Here is an 18,009-nt window from a genome sequence, read left to right as displayed (position 1 = left end):
ATAAAAAAATAATAAAAATAATAAAAATTATTTTAAAATTATTCTTAAAATAAGTGCACAATGAATTTGAAAAAAAAAATTGTCCAGGTTAGTCCAAATACATTTTGGATTTATAAAAATATAATTTTTTTTATAGAAACTCATTAAATCATAATTTTTTAAATTTTTTTAAAAATTATTAGAAATTAATTAAAAATCATATGATTTTATAAAATTTATAAAAATAATTTATAAATCAACATCAACAGCTTATCAAGATTAATAAATTTTTTTGTTATACTTTTGCTTCTCAATTTTCAATTTGTGCAAGTTATATTAGTCAAATAAATTAATCAAAATGAGAAAAATAATTTTCATACAATTGTATAAAAAATAATTTAATTTTTATAAAATTTTATGTTTTTAATTAATTTCTAATAATTTTTAGACTAAATTACATTAGTAGTCATCCAGTCATGTATTTTTTTTTCTTTTTTGGTCATCTAACTATGAAAAGTTACAAAATGGTAACTAAATTATGCGCTTTTTTTTCCTTTTCTGGTCTCCCAACTATAAAAAGTTATAAAATGGCCACTCAACAATTCAATTTTTTCTTTTTTTGTCACTCAACTATCTTGGAGTTTTTAACATTTTTACATTAGTCAGCCGGTGACCAAGAAAGACAAAATTAAATAGTTGGTTGACCATATTGTAACTTTTTATAGTTGAGTGACCAAAAAAGAAAAAGAAAACATAGTTGGATGACCATTTTGTAACTTTTCATAATTAGGTGACCAAAAAAGAAAAAAAAACATAGGTGACTACTAAAGTAGTTTACCCTAATTATTATTTTATAAATATTTTTTATGGTTTTTAATGAATTATTTTTATAAATTTTATGGTTATTAATTAACTTCTAATAATTTTTTATAAATATTAATAATTTTGATGATTTTGATTTTTTTTTTATGTTTTGTTTATAATTTTAGAATGAATCTAAACAAAAGTTTGTCTAGATTCGAATGCACTTGGACGACCATTTGCCCAAGTTCATTAGTGTACTTATTTATAAAATATTTTTTATTTTTTATTTTCATTGCCACCTAGAAATCGGCGTAGATGTGCCATCTGTTAATAGCCACATTAGCATTGACGTTAGTTTCTAGTAGTCAATATTGGTCAAAAAGTCTCATTGGTTAAAACTGTCAATTTAGGGGCTCAATTGGGTGAAACAAGTTCAGATGAGCTAAATTGATTTTTTAGAAAAAGTTTGAGGACTTATTAAACCAATAAGCATTAAACATATCATATGTATTAAATTAAAATGTAATTTAAATTTTAGTTAAGTAGTATTTAAAATAAATTTAAAGTCAAATAATTTTATGATATGGTAAAAAATTATTAGAAAAAAATAATGAAAATAAATAAATAATAAAAAGTTAATTTTGCCTTAAAGATAATTTTGTTGTTGAAAAATCATTTTTGCAAAAAGAATTTTAAAAGTTGTTTGAGCAAGTTCCTTTTGATAAAATGGTTTGAACATTCTAATAATTTAGTTTGGAGCTTGCTTAGACAAATAAATTTGATAAACTTACAAAGCTTTATGTTTTTGTAACACCCTATACTAGACCCGATCGTTAGGCCTGAGCTACAAGGTGCTATATTCGTTGCCGAAGCAACTACAATTAAATTATATTCAATTAATACCAATTAACATGTAAATACAATTAATAAAAGTATATGATACGACATATAATCATTCTCAAGTCTTATATGAGCATACGAAAGCTCTAATGCTAACCCGAGGTTGAATTATGACTAAATTGTAATGTTGACGAAATTTCAAGTTGACGTTGCGATGTAGGGAGTTTCTCGTTGCGACGTAAGGAGTTTCTCGTCACGACATGACAAACTATTTTAGTCTCGTCATGTCAACTACATTCAACATCACACCGTAGCTTGGAGTCCTAATCTTATCTCAATGACATTCATCTGACGTCGCGACGTCACATACTATTTCTGTAATTTCTAATTAAACATTACCTGCAAATTTTCCAAACAAACATAATACACATTCACACCTAAAGATTAGCTAATATATGCAATTTTCCAGCATCAATTTAAACACTTCAATACCTTATCACTCATAGGTTAACCAACTAGTTTAACTCATTCAAATCCTATGCATTCATACCTATTTCACCAAAATCATTAACATTTACAACAATTCATACCTTTCAAACCATTTGTATAACTCATATACACATTGCATTCGTATATTCCATTGCATATATAAACTTTTAGTTCAAAAGTTTACCTAAACATAGTTTTAACACCTAGAACCAACTCAACTAGTACATGCCACACTTTAACAAAATGAAAATATACGAACTTTGCTCAATCAGAGATCGATTGTTGGATGCTGAGATAATTACTCAATATATTGAATATCTTTTATACCTGTGTAAGGAGAAAACAAATAGCACGCTGAGTAAATACGCTCAATGGTAAATCTATGATTCAAGACAATGAGATACAAGTTAAAGAAAATATGCATTTATTGATTTCAAGTCCAATTCATAGGCAGTTCTTATACAATTCCATGACAACAACTATTAATACAATGTAAACATGCAAATATTCATGCTAATACACTAATTCCCTTAAGATGCATATTAACTATCATTTATCATTCATTTCATAAGCAACTAAATCAATTCATATCACATTTATTGTTACATGTACATATTCATTTATCAACATCAACAATTAAGCATTTATATTCCATTTCATATTGGCATTTCAACAATTTCCGAGCCTAATGGCTCTTTCGTACTTATTCGGCCCTTAAGGCTCAATTTCAATTCTTTTCGTATTTTTTCATATATACCATTGCAATTTCATGTCATATACCATTTAATTTATTCATATGTTTATAACCCTATTAATCAAACACAGACTCAAAATGGATAGTCGGATCCCTCACCTCGAATTTCCCAAAAATGATGACGTTAAACATTTATATAACACCACCTCGAATTTCCTGACAACAATGACTATCTCAATTTGATTAATCCGTCACCTGAGTCGCTCAAAAAGTGATGACTCACTAAGTACAATCTACCACCCCAGGTTGTCCGACAATGATGGTTTTCAATCAGTAATCTTGTAACACCCTATACCCGACCCGATCGTTGAATCTGAGCTACAGTGTGTCACATTCGTTGTCGGAGCAACTACAATCAATTTACAAGTAACATATGTTGGAAACGCCAATATGCCTCATGGCGCAGCAAAAAAATTATTCTAACGATCCTTAGCCATAGATCCATGTACGAGGAATGAAAACAAGTTGAAATAGGGTTGAAGATATACCTTCTTAAATGAAAACTGACGAAAGGATGCTGCTGATTCGATGTCGATTCCAAGCCACAACGAAAACATCCTGGCCTCTACATAGTTCACCCAGTATTAAAATGAATGGTAAAAACTCTCTTGGAACTTTTCTAGAGAATATCTCCCAAAACGTTTGCTAGACCTTTTTCTTATTTCCTTTTTAAAACACACTTAACCCTAATTCGGGATTTCAGTATCCATATATTGAAAACATAATCATTCTATAGAGAATATAAGGGAAGCATTAAAAACATTATATTCTTTCCAAAAAGAATTATAACTACCATGTTTCAATGTTTGATCGAAATCATAATTATAATAATTTATTATAATAATTTCGATAAATTTTATCCTGTTAAAATTTTATATGAATCAAATTCATATATTAATTTTAACTATGTTCTCTATTGTGTAAAACAAGCTTGTACATTTAATTATTTTAATATTTAACTGTCAAATTAAATTAATTCAAAAATTAATTTAATTCAAGTGACATTTAAACACAATACCAACTGTGTTTGGATTTTGTTCGTTTTAACCATAAGGTGTGATCCTGTAGGTTCTTGTAACGTTAGTAGTAATATTAGGACATTTCTAATAATACAAGTAATGAGTGGCATCTAGCAATGCATCATTGCTACCTAAGTTACGAGAAGTCGTAATTCGACATAACCTTTTTGTGATTAACCTTTCATGTATTACATCATTTTATCCTTAATATCTAAATTGGACACAAGTCATGGAACAATCACACTTGTATAATCCAATCTCATGTTTCTTGATATCTCAAGTAGACTACAATAAGCAAATAAATATGATATCTCATATCAACTTATTGGAGCATGGCCATGCATTTCTAATCTCACTCAACCAAGTGGCCTAAGATATTGCTCCCATTATGTAGGAGAGACAAATCCTATATTAATCAACCATATCCTACTACATAAATTGTGACACATCCAACATAAGTTTTTTTAGTACAACTTGTTACGGAAGACATTTGATTGTATCAAAATATTCGACTCATGATGTTGGGATAATGATGATCTCAAGTCTGAGAATCATATCCATAGTTATCACTATGAGTAATGTTGTGATTATTACATAATAGTCTAAGAAACATACTCATAGTGGGTCAGTCCAATTTGTTGTTCTCTAGCACATACTCATGTATTGATTTTAATATTCCTATGTCAATGACAACACTTTGTCATCAATCAACTATACATTAGTCTCAATGCATTATTGTTGTCCAAGCCTACAATAATACTTGACTAAGGATCTTTTAAGAATAATCATATTTTTCTTAGGACTTTATTACAATTCAATTTATTTATATACGTAGAAAAAGAAACTGAAATAATAATAGCAATGCCTTATATTAATAAATAAGGTAAAACAAGTATGTAATTACAATCATCTCATGATTGGTTTTTGGGTATACTATAACAGTATAAACACTAAGTATGATAAAATCAAACTATAAAAATTTTAATTTGCATATCTACCGTGTATATATATTCTTATATAAAACATAACATTTGATTATACAATTATTCAACTACTACAAAACCTAACCTATTAGGTACATACCAATATAAGTAATATTGAGAACTAACAATATGACTGAGGCCGAGATTGTGGATACGATGCTGAAGTCGATGCATAGAAATCCTGATTTAAATCTAACTTCAGCACAGAGAAAATAGTTTGTATGCTGAGTAAGGTATTCAGTGGTATTTTTATAATTTAAGTAGATAATATTAACATTAACAATTCTACCAAAATAAACGTGTATATCTATATGTATATATCTACCATATACTTATTCTTATAACCTGAAGTTACCAAACTTTTGTTTTGTGACCACACCACACTTCTTCTTCCTGCTTCAATACAATTTATAGAGGCAATTCGTTATACTCATAATAATGATAATTTTAAACTAATCTGTAACACCTCGTAATCCAATCCTGATCGTGGAGTCCGATCACCGGATCCAAACTACGAAATATTACCACATATATTGTAATATAACACTTACAATTTATAGCAATTAATTTCATTTAATTATTAAAACATGTCATAATTCCATGTATAATATGAAATACAACTAAAACTAAGTCCAAAATGAGCTTACGAAAAGCTCTAAGATTAATTCTGGATCAAACAAGGACTAATTTGAAAGTTTTACCAAATAAAAGGGCAAAAATACAAAATAGAGGTCATACGGCCGTGTGTCCAGGCCTTATAACTCACTTTGATCACGTAGGTTAAAACTCCAATTTTTCCAAAAGTCACAAGACCGTGTGGTTAGGCCGTGCAACAAATTGAGGTCATGTGGACTAAATTTTTACCATATCTACATTACTTGCACTTGCGTGTGGCCAGTCCCGGTGACAATCGGGAATCGTGTGGCTAAAAGACTCCTACATTTCGATGGTCACACGGTTGTGTTACCATCCTGTGTGGTGTAAGAATGTGCTATTAAGTATCAAATTTCATGCCAAATCAAATTTATAGCTCAATTGGTGCACATTTGGTCATTCAAACCACCTAATGTCAATTTAAACACATACTAATACATCCATTTAACCAACCATAATACCATATAAGCTATTCCACTTAATAACGACACTTTGCTAAGCTTAACAACTTATGTAATCATCAACCACTCAAACATGACATACCAATCATCTTAGCATTTCTAACTGAACTAAAACATGCCATGTATTAACCTTTTAATCATCTAATCAATATGTCTCATTAGCACCATCTAACAATAAGGTTATATAAGCATTACAAATCATTCAAGATAAAACACCATTCTTATATGCTTCAAATTATGCACAAGACATACAAGACTTATAACAATTAGTGTACCAAAGGTATCACTCATTTATACGAATTAACATATTTACCTAGACTACTAAATTCAATTACTATTATAACTCTTTATACCATATTCAAGCTTATTTATAATTTACTTATACTTAACCAAATACGTACACCATTATCATAGTATATAAAAGCATGTAGACAAAAGTTATACCAAGATAACACAACATTTAAGTCATGTCCTAATATCACTAATTTTCCATACAAATAATACATGTATTATCTAACAATTTCCCCATCAAGTTCATATTTCATATAAGTGTTACACATCCCTAAAATTTCACATATATTAGTTGTATATACATACCATTTCTAAGTTGCAGCATTCTCAACCATTCTCATTTATATAATCATTCCAAAACAACCAGCTCAATAAGTTTAGCATTTACCATACCATTTTCAATTCATCCACTCAATTATTCATTCAACCTATCATCAATTCATACCATAATTGCTTACCTTGCCTATGCATACTTATTTAAGCAACTTAACTAATTCCTTTCTCCTATCACATAAAACATGTCTAAAACATATACAAATAACCATATACAACTTACCTTTCAACTTTAACATGCAATCCTACAATTCCTTATTAAGAATGCATGTAATACTTTAATCAATTACTAATTGGTCCTATACCAATTCACTTCTCCTATTTACGACGGCACTTATATAATTATTTTAAACATGGTAAAGACATACCTATACCAACAAGGCACTAATCATTATGCCACATTAGCCATCCCAACTTATATAATTCTAGTATATCATCTATCAACCATAAATCATTTTATCAAATTATATCAACTTCCAAGTACTTGTAATGGGCCATTTTTGCCCGGGCCTAAAGAAGAACCAAAATACAAAATATAAATATAAAAAAAACCAAATAATAAAAAGTCCAATTATTAGTCCTTTACATATCAGACCCAATAGCTCAGTTACAAGCCCATTTACAAAACAACCCAAAGTTACAAGGCCCAAATGACCCAAAAGACTTTAGAAACAGAAACTCTAGGGTTTCTTTCCCTTGCGCGGCAACCTTCAGCGGCTGTGCAGCCCAACGCCGCTCGTGCCTCCACGTCAACAGGCCGTACGCCACCCTCACGCCTAGTGCCAGCACACACTCCGTACCTGCGAAAGAAAACAAGAAAACAGTAGCAGAGCAATAGCCAATAGGATAACAAAAATTGTTGTATTTTTTCTTTTGATTATTCGGCTATAAAGCCTTTTATTTCCAATTGTAAAGCCCTTCTTTTTTTACGAACACAGAGGATAGAAAAAAAAAGCAATCAAGAATAGAAAAAAAGGTGATTTCGGATTAAAATTTCCCGGATTTCTTCTTCTTCTTTGCTCAGTTTCTTTCTTTCTGGATCTTTCTTTTTTTCTTTGCATTTGAATGGATAGAAAAGGGGAAATGAAATTTTACCTTGTAAATACGCCATGAAACTTCTTCTTCTTCGTCGAAATCGAAATATAGAAGGGGTTTAAAGGCTGAAAAACAACTCTGAGGCCTGGACAGGCTGGTCTCTGTTCATGGTGGCGGATTGACTCTTAGAGGAGTGTTAAGGGTCGGCTTAACGATTGAAAAGGAAATGTCTAGGGTTACTTTAGGGTTTCGGCTGAATAAAGGCATGATTTAGCCTGTTTATGGTAACAAAAACGACTTCGTTTAAACCAATTTTTATGGTTTAAAAATGACATCGTTTGGACAAGGCCCGACCCCATCCGATTCCTAACCCTTAGGACCCGCGTGTCTTTGCGGTGAAGGGTTATTTGCATGTTTGGTCCCTTCCTTTCGTGCTGGTGTTTGATTAGGCCTAATCCCGATTTCTTTGTTTTCTTAAATTCTCCCTGTAATTTGCGCGTGTTTGCACTTTGGTCCATGCTTCAGCGCTGCGTTTTGGGGTATGGATTATTTCCAGATTTGGTCTCTGCGCATTCGCACATGTTGCACGCTGGTCTCCTTTTATTTTAACAGTTCATTTCATTTATAATTTGTCCTTTCCATTTCAATTTTATTTTAATTGAGTTTCCCTTTTTTATTTTATTTATTTTATGGTTCATTATCATTTTTTAAAGATACATTCAACATTTTTATCCTTGTTTACTTTTTTTTTACATTCTAAGTTATTTTAATGACTCTCTTTTGTTTTTTTTTTAAAATCACTAGTGTAATGTTTTTTATATACATTATTATACATATATATATACTTTATAATAAAGTTAATTTCAATTCATGCATATTATTAATCTTATATTATTTTATAAATATAATTTCTTTTAAATTTATTCTTATATTATATTACATAATCCTACATGATATATCTTTTAAATTATTATTATAAGTATATATATTTATTGATGTCTATGTTTAATCTATATACATTACTAAATCCATGTACTTTATACCTATAGTTTTCTTTATATATAAAAGTATGTTTTTAAGTCTATTATGTATAGTTTACAATGAAGTTAATTTAATCTTGAATGCATGATTAAGTGCATGTTCTTTTTGCAAATAACTATTTCTAAATCTATTTATACATATATATATATGTTTTTATAAACCTATTGCATGCATTTCTTAAAATTATATTTTACAATGTATTTTTGTTATTCTTGAATATCCTATACATTATTTAAATTTTCTTGTATATATTTCAATAAACATTTTTTTCCCTTTTGTATATTTCTTGATTTTAAAAATATTCATTCTTTAATACGTTTTCTAATAATTGCATGCAAATATTTAGTTTGTCTTTACAAATGGTTTCTAATTGATCGATTCGTAAATGCATATATCACGTTTATCATTATTTTAAATTTGTCTTATACCATAGCTTTTTTTAATTATTATTTTGTTTTGGATATTTTGTATTGATTGTAATGTATTAGGCTATGTATGTTATTGTGGCATATTGTCGAAACCATTTTTAAATCGAGTTTTGGAAAATGGGAATCGACTTTAAGAAAAATGAAAATGGGAGTCGCCACCAATCTTCTTAGGTGTGATTGGATCACCTTATAAAATGTTTTGTTTTAAAACATTAATTTTGGTCTACGAAAGTCGAGAAAACTGATTCGGGAGTCGGTTACGTACGAGGAAGGGTTAGCACCCTCGTAACGCCCAAAAATTGGTACCTAATTGATTATCAAGTGTCTTTAATGCCGAAAATTTGAAAGTTTTAAGATGCAAACCTCTTTTAATTAGAATGTCTCAATTTTGAAAATTAAGGCTCACTTATTTCAAACGAGTCAAAACATCACATCCAGTAAGTTAGGACGCAACATTTTAAAACCTTCGAAACTAAGCTCCTCTTTCGAAAATTTCTATCTCAAAACAACAAACGCCATATCCAGTAAGTTAGAACACTATGTTTTGAAATCTCGAAATAATTGTTTAAGTTTTGAAAACTCAAAATCACTTAGAAGGGTGCTTGACTATTCGAATTCAACGAGAAAAGTCGCAACCTAGTAAGTTAGGGCACTACCTTTCTCGAAGTTTCCAAACATCAAGCATTGTCTTTTAATTTTTTTTTAAAAAAAACTTAGAATATTATTTTTAAATGACGTTTTAGGATGACATATTAATGCATCATGAAGCATAGATGTACAAAATAGTCTAACATTTCCATACAAACATAAATAATATCATTATGACAAAACTAAATAACATGAACATACGTTTAATGAAAAAAATCATACTAGGGTAAATATAAGATAATAAACAAATAAAAACATGAGTAAACTAAAATAAAAACATAATACATGCAAAAATTATACAACAATATATATCATAAAATAGCACATAAAAGAAATAATTAAACATAGCATATAAAAGAAATGAAACTATGCACAAATAAGATAAATGACATATACAAAAAAATTGAATAAATAGAACATTTACAAATTATAAAAATATAATGCAATAGTTCAAAATACATGAAATGATAATATAATATATATATGCATAGAAAATATATATTTGAAAATAAACTATATAAAAAGGTTAAATATTATAATATATAAAATGCATAATCAAATGTATAAAAGATAGGAATAAATATACATATTTGTAAAATGAAGAAATTAAAATAAAAAAAAGGTTGAAAAACTAAGATAGACGAAGAATAAAATAAGAACACACCACAGAGAGTAAGAACGCAAGAGGGAGAGAAATTTGAGTGAATGCTTTCAAGAATTCTTATTGCTTCCCAAAACCCAAGTGATTTACAATGAAGGGAGAGGCCTCTATTTATAGTTGAGCCTCCCCAAATCCAACGGTACAGATCAATTACATCAACAGTTAAGATTAAAGGATATCTACAAATTAAATCTCCAAGATTACAAGATCATATCTTCAAGATTGCATATCATATCTATGATTGCATATCATATCTAAGATTGTATATCCTTAAAGATTATATTTCCATATGAGTTAAGCTTATAGATGGACCTTAAATCTTTTCAAGTAATGGGCCATTTCGATTGGGCCAAATTATATGTTTGTAATTTTGTACTGGACTTGGACTTTGTTTTATTTTTATTTTTTGGGGGTTTATTATTTTAAATACTGAAATGGGCCAGGCAAAAATGGGCTATTGCAGCTGCCCCTCTTTGCTCATTGTCGTGTAACGAGAATAGAGTAAAGACTATAAAAGGACCCATTTTTCCCGGTCTCATCAGCTTCAGACTTCATGGTCCTCAATCTGCTCCTTGTAAACTCAGGATTGTCATGTTGATATCTTCGATCTGCTCTCCGTCGAACACAGAGACGCCAAATCTGCTTCTTCGATTTGTTTTCTGGTAATACAAAGATGCCAAATCATCTTAGATCTGCTTCAGCGTAAACACGTGAAAGCCAAATCTGCTGTGTCTTCAATTTGCTCCTTGTAAACACAAGGATGTCAAATCATCTTGGATCTGCTTCAATAAAATCATCTGAAGGTTAGATCTGCTATGTATCTGCTCTCCGTCGAAATGGAGATGCCAGATCTGCTATCTTCGATCTGTTCCCTATAAACACAAGGATGCCAATTTTGCTATCTTCAACTTGTTCCCTATAAACACAGGGATGCCATGCTGAAATCTTCGATCTGCTTCCCTGTAAGCACAGGAGTGTTAGATCTGCTATCTTCGATCTGTTCCCTATAAACACAGGGATGCCAAATCTGCTATCTTCAACTTGTTCCCTATAAACACAGGGATGCCATGCTGAAATCTTTGATCTGCTTCGCTGTAAGCACAGGAGTGTCAGATTTGCTATCTTCGATCTGTTCCCTATAAACACAGGGATGCCAAATCTATTATCTTCAACTTGTTCCCTATAAACACAGGGATGCCATGCTGAAATCTTTGATCTGCTTCGCTGTAAGCACAGGAGTGTCAGATCTGCTATCTTCGATCTGTTCCCTATAAACACAGGGATGCCAAATCTGTTATCTTCAACTTGTTCCCTATAAAGACAGGGATGCCATGCTGAAATCTTCAATCTGCTTCGCTGTAAGCACAGGAGTGTCAGATCTGCTATCTTCGATCTGATCCTATAAACACAAGGATGTCAAATCTGCTATCTTCAACTTGTTCCCTATAAACACAGGGATGCTATGCTGAAATCTTCGATCTGCTTCACTGTAAGCACAGGAGTGTCAGATCTGCTATCTTCGATCTGTTCCCTATAAACACAGGGATGCCAAATCTGCTATCTTCAACTTGTTCCCTATAAACACAGGGATGCCATGCTGAAATCTTCGATCTGCTTCGCTGTAAGCACAGGAGTGTCAGATCTGCTATCTTCGATCTGTTCCCTATAAACATAGGGATGCCAAATCTGCTATCTTCAATTTGTTCCCTATAAACACAGGGATGCCATGCTGAAATCTTCGATCTACTTCGTTGTAAGCATAGGAGTGTCAGATCTGCTATCTTCGATCTGTTCCCTATAAACACAGGGATGCCAATTCTGCTATCTTCAACTTGTTCCCTATAAACACAGGGATGCCATCCTGAAATCTTCGATCTGCTTCGCTGTAAGCACAGCAGTGTTAGATCTGCTATCTTTGATCTGTTCCCTATAAACACAGGGATGCCAAATCTGCTATCTTCAACTTGTTCCCTATAAACACAGGGATGCCATGCTGAAATCTTCGATCTGTTTCACTGTAAGTATAGGAGTGTCAGATCTGCTATCTTCAATCTGTTCCCTATAAACACAGGGATGCCAAATCTTGTTTCTCTGATCTACATTGTCCCATAAAAGACATAACCTGTAGAATGCGTATGAGTTCATGCCTAATAATTAGGATGCTATGATTGAAGTGAGTCAAATTCTCCTAATTAGACATGTTATAATGCAAAATGTTATGAATATGACCCCTATTTCAGACGTCATCACTTATTCCCTCATCGAAGTTTTCCTTACTTCTCTCGAAGTCTCATTCCTACTCAGCTTGTGGGTTTGTACCATTCTTCAAATGCTATGACCTGCTGAAAATGTTTGTAAAATGATCCTCTCTTAGGATCGAATCGTTTGATTTGTTCAATCATCATTTAGACTGAAAGAAATTTCAGTTTCCCCGAGTACATCCGACCCTCACATATGGGAATTCCTTAAACAATTGTCCTATTTCAGTTTCTTGTATTATTTATAAATTTCCAGAGTAATATGCAAAACTTCATTTGTAAAGATATTTAGTTCATCTATCATTATTTTAATGCAACATACTTTAAGAATAATGGAAGATGAATTTAATCTTGAGAATAATTAGATTTGAATAAATTTGTCAAAAATAAAAAGAAAATTAATCTGAAGGCCTATCTTTGAGAAGAAAAAGAATCTAAAGATAGCAAACAAGACAAAAGTTAGATGCCCTAGATATCACCGATTGAGCGTTTATATGCCAGCTCCATGAAGACTTTCTTGAATTCAACATGTGTTTAAAAGATCCAAAGTACTTTTTTGATGCCCCGATATGCAACGCGCTTCACTCTTCGTTGAATCAGATATAGCAAGATTACCGTGTGCACTTCAAAATTTGAGCTGCCCTTTCGGGTTTTCAACTCAAAACCCCTTTGGTCACAAGGCGCCCTTTGCAGGTTTTCACCTTGGCCTCTCCATTTTTTTATTTTATTTTTTATTTTTTCTTTTTCTTTTTCCTTTTTTTTTTGAAATAGAAGTCCCAAAGTGCCCTTTGCGGGTTTTCACTTTGGCTTCCTTGAGAAGTTCTTGTGAACGAACACTCTTTGTCTGTGTCATCCATTCTTGGTACATTTGATTAGGATAAATACTTTCAAGTTAAGTTCACTGGAGGTAATATTTTACTCCATTGAATCATAAACTCATGAGAAAGAGATTGCCCCAGCAGCAATCCTGGCTGTCGTTTAATAAACCCTATAAAAAGATGGTTCAATGATTCTCAGCTGATAAGAATGAAGTTGCTGACTTTATCCTTCAACCTGGAAAGCTGAGGTACAGAGATTACTCCCGAAGCATACATCCCACCATGACTCGATGATGTTTCTGAAGCATCCCTAATCTTCGTAAATTGCCCCTAACTATGAGGCTGCCAAATGAGCGTAGCAAATAGGAGCCACAACAAATATGGCTGTGGTGCTCCTTTGATACATATAGGATAAAGAATGAATAGACTCTTGCAAATCATCAGCCGAAAACCCAGCCTGGTTTAAGAGAACATGATAGTGGGTCTGCCTCATGATTCCAATCATTCCAGCATGGGTACGAAGGTAAAAATTTATTGTTCTTTGGATGGCATACTTTGTTGTCAATGATAGTACCATGTAGCACATTGTTAAGAGATCCCTGCTGAAAAAACTTGGTATGATGGTTTTTCGTACAACAATAACCACAATCTTTAGGGTTCCACTTCTCGTCAAGGAACTTGCAAGCCTCAATAACTTGTTCAAAACTTAATTGAATTGAGACTCGCTAACTCCATCCCTGAAAATAATGATTTGATCAGGTTTCCTCTTCCCTGAACTTGTATAGAAGTCTAAGAGAGCTTCCTTCATGATACCGTCATCCACTTTGTCAAAAACTGGTTTTGAAGAAAGAATCTATCATTTTAAGCTTCAAGGACTGTGTACGGCCTGATGCCCCATAGCTGGAAATCAATGGCCACTGCCTGGAGCTAACCATCGCAGCTGTTGACGGTACATCAGACTGCTTAGGAAAGCCAAACAATGCACCTATTCCAAGGATGATGGTTGGAACCTTTGAAACAACTAGAATTGAAGGTGTTTGCCCCAGCGTAAGCATAGAGAGTGGGCGGTAGTTTCTTATGCCAATTTTTACCAGTCTCGGTCATCTTCTATAATTTGTTTTTTCTTCTTTTTCTTTTCTTTTGGCAACCTTTGTTGTACTGTGCTATGACGCATTATCTTTGAAAAGACTACAAACTTTTGGCATTGTGCAGTTATATATAATATTTTTTTTTTGAAATGGATGACTTTTGACTTTGTAATATTGGCATATGAAGCTATCTCCCCCTCTTAATGGAGTAGTTGACGTCCACAAAGATGAGTCATTGTCAGCTTAAAACTTTTGACGAGCTCGGGCCCATAACATACATGCCCCATAAGTCTTGACTCCTTTAAATTTGGCATTCATTGTACAACTGATGTGATCCCTTTCCACGGTAGACCAATAGTGCCCAAAACCTCATGTTTATCCTGGCAATTGCAAATCCTCCTGTATGGGTCTTTGGACCATATTTTTGAATTCCCATAATAGTCTCAACAAGTTCTTGTTTTGTCTCCTCAGCTAATTCCAATTTCGCAATCTTTCCTTCCTCTAAGGCTATATTTCCTACCACCACTTCATGGGGTAAAAACCATTTTCAACAAATTCAGAAACAATTCACAATTTCTGTCACCTTCAAAGTACTGAGATTCTTCTAAACACATATCGCACTCAAAAGGAACTCTGAATCTGTATTATCGTTGCCTGTGTCATTGATATCTAGGGATCTATGGTAGGCACACAAAAGAATATACAAGGAATAAATGAATTCAAGAATGACTATTTACACGAAATGAAAATTTATAAAGAATGTCAAAGGTCAAAAGAATCAAATGAAAGAATATTTACTCAGATAAATAATAAAAGTATGTTTTATTGAAAATAAAAATGTCTGAACATGAGCCCACTTCTCAAAAAAAATCTCATTACTCCTAGACTTTAGAGCAACAAGAGTGTTCTGAGTATTACTCCGTAAAATTCCTAAAGATTACAGGAAGTTCTTCTGCAGTCCAATTGTTTAAAGAACTTTTCGGTTCGTAAGGGCGAATGCCCTCAAGGTTTCTTTGTTCAGTCCCTTCCTCATGTATGACATTGATGGGATGATTTTCATTTCCAAACCCCCTTATCCGGGTAAGCTATCCCTCTTAACACAAAAGTTGGGGATATGTAAGGGAACGTCGTTAATTCCCATTCAACTTCTTTTTCACTCAGCCGTGACCCTTTTCTCTCTCTCTCTCTTTTTCTTTCTCTTTTTAATAACTTTAACTAATTAGGGCCTTTTTATAATTTTGAATGCAAATGGTGCAATGAAATGCTATAAGATGCAAATGAATGCAAAAGGTATCGATCTCAATTCAATCTCATTTATAAAATTTTATTTAGAAAAAAAATATCTTTACATATAAATGGATTACAAATACACTTTCGCTCTAATGCCTAAAGTTTTAACAACAAAACAAACTCTTGGCCACGATCAGATTGTAGCTCATATTGGTGCTCAATATGTCAGCCTGTGCCGCCAATGTCTATAAATAATCAGTTGCCTCCTGAGTTTGAGCTACGACCTCACCTGTGGGGTAATCCGTGCAGCTAAGGGCACCTCCTCCAATACCTGTGAAGTTGTTCTGATTATTTTGAGATAGATTAGCGAACAGGTAGGTATCCTGTTCTGCAGTGTGCTACCTTAAAATAATATCCTATATCCTCAATGTTTCTTGAGAGCTTTCAGATTTCTACCCACGCAGAGCATCCTGCCTCGGCACCTTCGCAGCATAGCTAATCTCAAAAGGTCTTTGTATGATACGGTCTTCTTTAATCATTTTCTTTCACGCTTACTTGATCTATCCAGGCCATCGGGCCTTGCATTTCCATTATTTCTGATAAGTACAATAGTAAACTCAAGCTCGTTGTTTGGTAGCGGTCCTATAGTAAACGAGCTTTTTACCATCATAGGCAAAATTCTTTCCATCCAACTCATTTTTGTAGGTCTCATGCACTCTATCAATCACTTTCCTTCCAATACCCTTACCATCCACATGGCAACCGTCTTCATATGAAAGAGAAATGCTATAATGGTAGAAGTGTCCATCAATACTCCCACACTCACTTTGAATTGCTCATCTATCCTCCTGTCAAGCAAATACTGCAAGTCCCCTTAGTTATTGTAGAACAACTGCTTGGCTTCATTACTCCATTGATCCCATATTTCCTTTAACTTTTGGAGATTATTTTGCACCACGCTGATGCGAGTGTAACCCCATAATTCTGATGTGTATCCTTCAGCGTTTCCTTTGACCATTTATGGACATTAGTGTTGCCCTCCATTTTATCAAGAAGTCCATTCTCCATAATAAAACTTTCTAACTTAGAAACTGACCGTGAATCGATACCTTTTAAATGCAAAATGACATGTACAAAAGAAAGAAAACAGTCAGTATCATATGATATTAATAAACACAAAGATAACCTAAGTATAATTCTATCTATATTGAGCTCTTACAGTTTTTCTATATGTAGTTTGTTTTTAAAGTTTGAGGTACCCGAACCAGCAGATTCCTCGATCCTCACCCATTATAGGCTCATTTGAATCGAGTTCAGTTCAGGGGAATACATTTCTCTATGGCTACACAGAGATGAAAATCTCACGAAACCATAGGTACGGATGTATCCCGAAAGTGATCCACTATCCTGCACGGAGGCGAAAACCTCACGAAGGCGTAGCTTCTCACTCCCACTTAAGGGTGTGACCACAACGGTTATGCAAATACAATGCGTATCAGAATATAGTAACACATGTAATAATACAAACACATGTAATGCAAAGAGGATTAAATTTTAAAATTTTTAATTTCTAACATTAAGACAAGAGATAATTAATTACACGGCTTGACTCTCTTATTAGTCCCCAGCGGAGTCGCCAAGCTGTCGAAACCATTTTTAAATCGAGTTTTGGAAAATGGGAATCGACTTTAAGAAAAATGAAAACGGGAGTCACCACCTATCTTCTTAGGTGTGATTGGATCACCTTATAAAATGTTTTGTTTTAAAGCATTAATTTTGGTCTACGAAAGTCGAGAAAATAGATTCGGGAGTCGATTACGTACGAGGAAGGGTTAGCACCCTCGTAACGCCCAAAAATTGGTACCTAATTGATTATCAAGTGTCTTTAATGTCGGAACTTTGAAAGTTTTAAGATGCAAACCTCTTTTAATTAGAATGTCTCAATTTTGAAAATTAAGGCTCACTTATTTCAAACGAGTCAAAACATCACATCCAGTAAGTTAGGACGCATCATTTTAAAACCTTTGAAACTAAGCTCTTCTTTCGAAAATTTCTATCTCGAAACAACAAAACGCCATATCCAGTAAGTTAGGACACGATGTTTTGAAATCTCGAAATAATTGTTTAAGTTTTGAAAGCTCAAAATCACTTAGAAAGGTGCTTGACTATTCGAATTCAACGAGAAAAGTCGCAAC

General features: G+C 32.6%; 1 long non-coding RNA gene across 1 annotated transcript; it reads right to left on the bottom strand.

Moving 5' to 3' along the window:
- Window positions 1-7,040: 7,040 nt before the first annotated feature.
- On the bottom strand, window positions 7,041-8,224 carry LOC107952910 (uncharacterized). Its single transcript, XR_001698983.2, has 2 exons — window positions 7,703-8,224; window positions 7,041-7,407 (listed from the first exon to the last, which is right to left on the bottom strand). It is a non-coding gene; the product is annotated as an uncharacterized lncRNA (long non-coding RNA).
- Between the last annotated feature and the right edge of the window lie 9,785 nt (window positions 8,225-18,009).

Source organism: Gossypium hirsutum, chromosome A07, assembly GCF_007990345.1.
Source record: "Gossypium hirsutum isolate 1008001.06 chromosome A07, Gossypium_hirsutum_v2.1, whole genome shotgun sequence".
Classification (NCBI taxonomy): Eukaryota; Viridiplantae; Streptophyta; class Magnoliopsida; order Malvales; family Malvaceae; genus Gossypium; species Gossypium hirsutum.
The sequence above is the reverse complement of the archived record's forward strand: the minus strand, read 5'-3'. Positions and strand labels throughout refer to the sequence as shown.